The sequence below is a fragment of the Triticum dicoccoides genome, unplaced genomic scaffold (assembly GCF_002162155.2).
Source record: "Triticum dicoccoides isolate Atlit2015 ecotype Zavitan unplaced genomic scaffold, WEW_v2.0 scaffold69305, whole genome shotgun sequence".
Taxonomy (NCBI): domain Eukaryota; kingdom Viridiplantae; phylum Streptophyta; class Magnoliopsida; order Poales; family Poaceae; genus Triticum; species Triticum dicoccoides.
This window is the reverse complement of record NW_021292503.1, coordinates 1-9589: the sequence shown is the minus strand read 5'-3', so window position 1 is coordinate 9589 and position 9589 is coordinate 1. Positions and strand designations below refer to the sequence as shown.

Below are 9589 nucleotides of genomic sequence, written 5' to 3'. Positions count from 1 at the left end.
GTGATGCCTCTGAATTACTTGTGATCACATTGAGAAAGACATGCAAAGATGATGATCAAAGATATATATTTCAGATTTGTATAGTTTCAGAGATTTGTATGACCAAAGATACAGTTCAGATTTGAATTGTTTCAGAAATTGGTATGAACAAAGATGCTATTGTATATAAATGGGCTGCTGTAGAACTGTTCTTCATCTTAAAGTGCTGTTGTATAGAAATATGCTGAATTTTCTGCTCTAATTGTTGCTCAAAGAAATTTAGCAAAAAATGGGGTCCTGGGAGACGCCGCTGCTGCTTGAGGCCCTTGAGAGGCCCTTCGTGTCGTGATGATTTTGCAGGTACCCCGAGAGGCCCTTGAGTTTGACTGAATGTCGATTAACTTTCGTTCCGGCAAATTCAGGTACTCCATATGTCCTAAGCAAAGGTCATGCTGAAATTTTCCGTGAATTTTAGCATGACTTTGCTAAAAATCGGACATATGAGGTACTTGCTACTAATGCATGGGCCGGGGTATCTTAGTACTTAATTAAGTAGGATCAACTGCCCCTTTATTCTTGCTGCATTAAACCATAGGTGGCAATAGAGCCAAGTGATTAGGCCCAACTTAGAAATTCTCCTCAGCATCGATAAACCCTAGATGATAAACCCAACATAGGTGGCAATATTGCCAACTGATTAGTGCCAAGTGATTAGGCCCAACCTAGGGTGCCTCGGCATCGATAAAACCTAAATGATGAAAACTTAGCATTTAGGGTGCCTTGGCGTCGACAAACCCTAAATGATGAAACCTTGGCTTTTAGGGTGCTTCGGTGTCGATGAGAACCTAAATGATGTACGCTTAGGCTTTTAGGGTGCCACGGCGTCGACAAACCCTAAATGATAAAAGCTTAGCTTTTAGGATGCCTCGGTGTCGACAAACCCTAAATGATGAGACCATGATCTTGTTCCTTGACAATAACCAACTTTTTGACCAAACTTTTTTCCTATTTAGAGCGAAACATGGCCCACAACGATGAGGCCGGCGGTTCGGGCGGCAAGCAATTCTGGGAGCTGTCCCAGGAGTTGGAGGAAGAACCTCACTGCTAAGAGGACGCCGCGGAAGACACCGATCCTGACTACACAACCCCTAGTGGCATCGGGGATGACACCACTGATGATGGCGCCGCGGATGCCACCACTGATGATGGCGGCGCACGCACAGATGGTAGCCAACCGAAGAGGCAACGGAAGGACCGGCGCCTGAACGTGCTCGGCACCGTCAGGGAAGAATTTACTGAAGTGAACTCCGATGGGCATCCGACGGCTCCCAAACATGTAGTCAAGGGGTACTCGATTCAGCTCGGGTGCATTCTCCGGAGCACTGCCTCGATCAACACCAAGAACCTAAGGCATAAGGACCGAGGGAATTTGCGCAACCTCCTCTTCACGAAGCTGCACGAACGATACAAGTTCCCCGCTGAGTTCGCAAACACACGCCTCTCGGGTAATAAAGTGAACGGTGCCGCCCTCACGACGATGAGCACGGCCCTGTCTACTTGGAAAAGCACGGTGAAGGCAAGGATTGACAAAGGTGATAGTTATGAGAAGATTAAGGCGAAATATCCTTTGATGAGCGAAGATGACTATAAGGAGTTCAAGATCAAGTGCGAGAGCCCCGCAACCTCCAAACCAATTAAGTGGGGGAAAGAAATGCGGTAGTTGAACATAGGGGTCCACCAACTCGGTCCCAGCGGTTACAGAGTGGCGGAGCCTGTATGGGACAAGGAGGACGCGGAGCGTGCCGAGCAAGGCCTACCGCCCCGCTTCGAGAAATACAGTGACAAGCAGACCAGGAACATTCTCAGGGCCCGGTACAAGGAGGACCCGGTAACAAAGGAGCTTATCACAGATCCGAAGACCAAGGAGCTTGAGCTTTTTCTGGTAAGGAATACACCCCCGCGTAATTAGCTCCATATGGTTGCATTCTAATTAATCCCCAATATTTCTAAATGGTTCATGTTCCTTCCGCAGGACAAAGAAAGCAGTAGCGCGGGGTCGTCGCAGAGCTCCCCTTACGACACCCCTTTGAATAGGGCGTTGAACATAATGAAAAACAAGGATAAGCTCAGTAAGCCAATGTCAGCTGGTCGTGTGGCCAGCAAAGGCTTGTCCACAAAATGGTCGTCATATTATACCGCTGGTGGGCAAAAGGAGAAAAAGACCAGCTCGAAAAGCCAGTCGCGCGAGGTTGAAGCACTCAAGGCGCAAGTGGCGCGGATTCTGGAGATGGTCCAAGAGCAAGTGCAACAACAACTGGGATCGACGCTCACCGGCATTATGCCTACCTTGATTCATGGGATAACGATGTGGATTGCGGGTGGCCAACAGGGGCCGCCCCCGATGCCCAGCTTCACAGCCAGCAACTCGCACAACGCGCAGGCGGCGCCATTGGTGTCATCGGCGGCGGCGGTATTGGTGTCTACGGCGGCGATGCCATTGGTGTCTCCAGCGGCAGCAGTATTGGTGTCTCCGACGCCGGCATTGGAGCTTAATGCACCCGGGTGTACGCCGGCCGACACCTCGCCAGCAAGTGGCCCCTCCGTCAGTTGCACGCCCGCTGTTGGCGGTGCCTCAACATTAGCCGAGCTCGACGGCATCACGGTAACTAAGCCTCTCGGCCGGGGACTTCATCTCCTTGCCTTTGACTGGGCATCCCTGACGCCCTACATGTTTTCGCAGGGCGCCGCCGACGTTCCTTGCACTCTCCTGCACTTCATGGGCGGCGAGTTGGTCGATGTTGCCAAGGGAAGAATCATTCAACCGGGCAACCCCGTGTTCCACGGTAATCCGATGCCACCCACAATGTATAGGGTTGAAGTGGTTCGGGTGCTGCCAGGCTGCGACGAGCTGTTACCTCCGATTCGACCCGCTAGGGCCAACGAAGAAGATGAGATGACCCTCAGCGCCTGCGTAAGCTGGCCCCTGCTTCGGCCGAAGAGCCAGATTCGTTTGGGGCGGGGGACACCACCCCACAAACAAGACCGCCAGTCATGCCGGCGCCAAGCCATGGCAAGAATGCCGCAACGCTACCGAACATGCCGGACATCCCTATGGCACAGGATCCGGACATGCATATGGCACAGGATCCGGACGACGACGACAACGACGATGGTACATTTACCAACGTCGATAAGTACTTTGCCGAACATGGGTACGGTGACGAGTTCTGCTGGCCTCCTTCTCAAGAACCCAAACAAGACGACCGCGATCTAGCTGGTACGGCGGAGAACCCAATTGCAACAGGCGTCGTCTGGCGTTCAGTTCTCAGGAGACGCCTCCAGCTGCCGCCTTCACCAAGCCTCAGATAGCGGAGGTGCCAAATATTATCAGCCCCAACATGCTCAAGAAGGCGGTCTGTGAGCAGAACTCGGTCCCATTACAGCAGATCAAGAAGAAGGGCCGGAAACGGCCGACTAAAAAGGGCGCCGGTGCGAGCCAGCCGGCACCGAGTACGATCCGTGCTCAGGACGGGCCACCTTCACCTAAGGATATCTCGAGGAGGGTGCATGTGGCGGGTAGGGCGATGCTACCGACAAATATGCTCAATGCTGCAACCGGTGCTATGCGGAGTCTGCACGACAGTGTTCTTTCTTTGGAGAAGCGGCGTCTCAGAGAGAATGATGTGGCATACCCGGTTTTCGTGGCCAGGGTGCCAGAGGGCAAGGGCTTTGTGGATGGCGCCATCGGGGGTACGATCGTCCTACGGTTTGATGACATCTTTGCTATGTTCAACCTTCATCCACTGCACTACACCTTCGTTCGGCTGTTTTCGCTGAGTATGGAGATGCGGATCATTAGAGACAAGACCCCGGACATCGTGATCGTCGACCCCTTCTACATGCGTGCCAAGCTCTTGAGCAGCGCTGGGGACCGCCAAGTCGCGAGTTCACACCTCGAAGACGTCATTCTGGCAAACCCAGATAAGGATAACTTCCTTGTGGCTTACTTTCCTGAGTAAGTCATCCCTTAACCGCCCCGTAACATATGATTTCTTAGATTTCGACCGTTCTTTTTTATTCTAACATTCCGCGTTCTGTGCAGTGACACACATTGCACACTCATCCTCTTAAGCCCAAAATATTCCATGGCCACGTATTTCGACCCGAACCGTAACTCCAAGATAGACTACACGAATATTAAGAAAGTTCTTGATGATGTTCTCCCTGGCTATGCCAAATCTGGAGGCACCTTCATCAGGGCAGTTCGTATGTACGGCAAGCACGTGTTCGCCCACAATACGACGTTCTGCTGCGTCAAGCAGCCGCCTGGCGGTCAGAAGGATGCCTACTACGCCCTCCATCACATGCAGGCGATCGTAAGGGACCATCATCACCTTTTGCTACCAAATAATCTCAAAGATTGGGTCGCGAGCTTGTCGGCAGGAATTCTTTCGCATCCAGTCGGAGTTTGCGGACATCATCCATCAAGATGTCCTTCATACCTCGGGGCAGTTCTTCCTCAGATATCAACCGTCCAACATTGAGATAGACGGAATGCTACAAATGCAGGCTGACAACGCCCGCGATTTCATGACCATCACGACAGACGGCGGCTTCATCCACGCTCTTGTCCATGAGTCGAGTCGAAAGTAGCGATGTGTAGTTCTGAAACATTGATTGGCTCATGTTATAATTAAACTTTAATGAATTGTATGTCTCTTTGGTTTGGACAATCGTTCAACTTAGATGTAATCGATGCTATTTATTAGTAGGACCATGAATCGTGCTATTAATGTCTTGCTTTTCTCTTCCGATCCTTTTGTTGCATACTTATATATTGCTTATGTATGTATTGTCTGTTGTTTGGTTTGTGCATAGAGATGTCGTCGTATGTCGTGTACAAGGGTAAGGTTCCCGAAGTCTACGACGACAGGGAGGAGTGTCGGAGACAGGTTCACCGTTTCAACGGTAACAGTTACAAAGGGTACACCACTAGGGCAGAGGCCGAATCTAGATACGCCCTCTATCTAGCGGGAAAGAGGAGGGAGCGTTGGAGGAACCGGATGAAGACCGGTTTGATCACGATGATGCTCATCATGATGACCGCAGCTCTCTTCTATGTGATGGTAGTTTAGATGATTGATATCGACTTGTAATGTGAAGACAAACTCGATACTTGCGGTCTTGAGACTTGTAGTGTTTTATCTTTGTTCGGTCTTTTGAATTCAGAGACTAATATGAAGAATTGTATTCGGAGACTAATCTTCTATTGTATTCGATGAATCTGCTGTTGCTGTGTGCTACTGTCTATATTCTGTCAAATAATATATTTTGTAACCTGTGCAAAAATCAAAAAAGTAAAAAAAAACAAATATTCATACTAATGGCGCATCACCACAAGGTGCGCCATTAGTATGCCAAAGGATACTAATGACGGATCAGGACAGAGTGCGTCATTAGTATGCCAAAGGATACTAATGACGCATCAAGACAGAGTGTGCCATTAGTATGCCAAGTATACTAATGGCGCATCTATCCGCAGTGCGCCATTAGTGTGCCAAAGCACATGCATCTATCCGCAGTGCACACTAATGGCGCATGGTGTTATATACTAATGGCGCACTTGGTGGTGCGCCATTAGTATACCAGATACTAATGGCGCACCAGTGGTGTGCCATTAGTAAAAATTACTAGTGGCGTGCTAGTAATGGCGCACCAGTGATGCGCCATTAGTAGGCAAAACTGGTGCGCCATTAGTAGGCCTTTTCCTAGTAGTGACATCATAAGTTATATTTTCAGAATGTACATGTATGGTATTGTAGGTGTAAAGAGTTTTCTCTATACACTTGGTCAAAGTTGACAAAGTTTGACTTTCAAAAAAAATCTATAGGCACTACATTGTGGAATGGAGAAGTAGTAAGCTAGTTAGACAGTAACAGGACAAATTACAATTTGAGATCATTATCTAATTCAGTTCATTAGTGTGACTGATACTGTTAAAATTACATTGAGAAAATGTCCATCGAACAGCTAACCCTAAACTACCAGTGCACCACCAACTTGTGTATTGAGGTAATCAAAGAATAATAAGATGGCATGGCCTTAAAACTGATGACAAACAGACAGTAGAAAAATCTCATGATGACGAATTATTTTACTATCGGTAATTAAGCATTACTTTAAATTGAGATCTCGACTTCAGATCTTTCAGTAATGAACTCTTAGCAAAAGGCAATGACTTGCTAAAGGAAAAAAACACAAATGCAGAGACCAAAAAGCTGGTATGACCTGAATACACAAGTTGTTACTAACCAAAGCCTGACAGAAATGTGAGGCGACAATGCACCACCACAATGTAACCAAAGCTTGGATTACAGATGTAGCATACATGTGACAATGCACCACCAATATATTTCTATCTACACTTGAAATGTGTCCATATGTCATCTTCTATTTTTTATGCCCGGAACAGCAGCTCTGAATCCAATCGACACCAAATACGTCCATAGCATCAAAACCTAAATAAAAGAAATGGGGTTGGGGGTTGGGTGGAATTATGAGGTGGTCATTTAGCACAAATTATCAGCAATGCTTTCTCACAAGCCAAAGGCACAAAAAGAATTTTGAATCTAATTCTTACAAAAGTAAGGAGACAGAAGGGGAAGGACCTGTTGGCCTTCTTTAATAAGCAAGAAACTCTTGCCTTATTGAATCTAATGCCTACAGGTAGGGTCAATTAATAACACAAGTAAAAAAATGTTCACATACTCAGGTATAACCCACGAACCAGTTCCTCTGGATGCTTATTGTTCTCTTGAACACAAAATTATTCTCCTCCTTCATCAACTTCGCAATTAAAGCCAAGGGCTGCATAGATATAAATAAACGAGATCAGTGTGTTATCCTTTGGCATCACCGGACAACATAAGGGGGGTAATATCTTCTACATAAGGTCCAGATTGCTTTGTTGATGACACTTGCAGAAATGTTAAAGAGAACTTGGTACACAGTACGGACAGAACAATAATACATTGAAGTTACACCGTAATGGATACCACCTCCCAAATTCAAGAAATTACACACTGCATAGGAAATTGCATTCCAATTAATAAGGAAAAAATATGACCATCTAAATAGGAAAGAAAGACCGCAGTAAATAGAAAGTTCATAGATGTAGACAGACAAAATATGATCAGATATCAACAATAAATTTGATATGTGGGGTTAGAACTTGAAAGGAGTGAGAAGAACATGGTTGAATTAAGAAATGAGAAGTTTTCAACACATATATTGAGTGATAATCAACAGAAGATGGACAACACGTGCATGATAGTGCAAAATGATGACATAAGGCATAAATAGGCCAAGACAAAATGCAGTTGAAGAATAGAATTGCATCACAAATTTCATCAAGAATGCTAAGATATAATGGAGGACCAAAGATGTATACACCATGGTGAACTATTAAAAATAACAATCTCAGTGAGTAAAACTTGCTTTGAGCAAATTGTTCTGACTGCGCAACTAGTTGCTAGAATGAAAATGAGTAAAACTTGCTTGCTTAAATGTTGGTACAGCTATGATTCATTGACCTGATCCCATTGGGATTTACATAAAATGCTAGTATATCATGGTCCCATACCTCATCATCATGAAGTACTGGAACAATCACAATATGACGAGGGCGAACTGAGAGTAAATCGAGGAAAACACACATACTGATTGGCTAATGCAGTCCGTCAACTTACCGAGAACAACGAATGTGGATCGCGGTGCCACAATGCTGTTGTTTGGCTGGACGCAGTACTTCTTTGGGCTCGTTTTCTTAACCTACAGACCTAAGGCTGCACTGATTTAGTAACTACTAGTACAAGTCTACAATACAATTATTTTGATAGAACTCTGTTACTAACCAAAGTGTTGACAGGAATGTGAGCAACAATCAACACCAAAGATAGGTACCTGCAAAATAAAATAAGTAGTACAAAAAGGATAGTTAATCAGGTGAAGACGAAGCAAAGAAAAATGAAGCTAAAATCCAAGAAACAAATACCCAGCAAAGAGCCAAATAGAGGTAAGAAACAAAATCTGAAGATGTAGTAGAGATAAGAAGAAGAAACCAAAACAGGAATAGGACCTGATCGAGAATAGCAGCAGCATAAGCAGCAATACAACTTGCATCACACACATCTAGCAACATTATATGCAGCAGCACATGTAGTAGTCGCACACGCACAAAGAACAATAGCAGCACAAAATCAAGTGGAGATCGAGAGAGGAAGCATGAGTTCTGACCTGCCTAACGAAGACAAAACTGAGCCGACGAGGATGGGCACAGGCGACGGGGGTGCGGCAAACGTGCTGGGGCAGTTGGCGTTCTCGGCAGGCCTGGTTCTTTGGTCCTCTGCTGGTGGATGATCTCATGAATGCGGCGAGCTCCCTGTATCATCACCAAGAAGCACCGAACCAGGCGCGTCATACTTAGATCAAAGCCGAGAACAATCAGATCGGTCCAGATCGAGCAAAGTAATAGTGGCTTACATATCGGGGAGGATATCCTCGTCCTCTTCGCAGGTGTTCTCTTCCTCGCCCGCAGACTGACAGCACACGCGGGACAGGACGAGGTGGCTGCTGGTGATGATGGTGGGATCCAGTCCGTACCGCCGCCCGGACACGTTATTTAGTAACTAAAGCAACTAATTTATCCTCCTCTTCATCCTTGAAAGCCCTCATATTGAAAAGTATATGCATGAACAAGGTCCAAGTCTCAGCATCAGAAAATTATTCAGAAGAAAAAGATAACAACGAAACAATTCTTGCCGGATGGATTTTATCGTTTTGCTCTTCATACGCTTCCTCAAATCACACATCATGCCCTCCTCCTATAGGGGATTTTAAAATATGTAAATATCAGACATGTGTAAATTCAAAGATGCACATACAGGTTGCAGTCGTACCATGGACAGTTAGTCTAAGTCAAATCAGTAGGTTATGTATCATTTATGTGAAGATGAGAGAGAGAAATCTACAGGGCTTGCTTGAGGAGGGTCGGCGAGGTTGGAGGGAGAGGGCTCGCCACCAGTGTAAAATTCACGATGGTCGATGGAGGTCATTCGCCTCGGCCGGCCTCGATCAGCACAGTTCTTGCACGGCTTGGTCGCAGTGGCACATGAGCATGTCTACAACAATAAGAAAGCCAAAGCAGGGCGTACCTGCACTTGTCGCACAACACGGCGAAGCCGCCGGATCGCAGCCGGCAGACCTTCCTCCACTCCTCGCCCAAGAGGATCTCGTTGTCGATGAGGCGGGACGCCCGGACGACATCCTCCGTGGGGCCAGCTGGTCATCCTCCGCGGCGTCCACGCCAACGACGCTTTCTTCTGGCAAGGCCACCCTGCAGCTCCTTCTGTTCAACTTCTCTCCGGCGCCGAAGTAGCTAGGATGGGCGAGGAGGCGGCGGCGGCAACCCTAGCAATCCACCCGGGGAAGGGGCTCAAGGCGAGACGAAAAGAGATCGCGTGCGTCGGCAGAGAAGGGGCTCAAGGCGATTGATTTTCTCCTCTGTTTTTCTTCTAGGCAACTCGAATGACGCGCGCGTGGGACGGAGAAG

General features: G+C 47.0%; 1 long non-coding RNA gene across 2 annotated transcripts; it reads right to left on the bottom strand.

Annotated features, from left to right (window-relative positions):
* Positions 1 to 6757: 6757 nt before the first annotated feature.
* LOC119347604 lies at positions 6758 to 8949 on the bottom strand. 2 transcript variants are annotated; one of them, XR_005168463.1, is made up of 5 exons: positions 8521 to 8949; positions 8275 to 8419; positions 7893 to 7941; positions 7728 to 7817; positions 6758 to 6846 (listed from the first exon to the last, which is right to left on the bottom strand). It is a non-coding gene; the product is annotated as an uncharacterized LOC119347604 (long non-coding RNA). The 2 variants fall into 2 exon arrangements; XR_005168464.1 differs by having other exon boundaries at positions 7728 to 7809.
* Between the last annotated feature and the right edge of the window lie 640 nt (positions 8950 to 9589).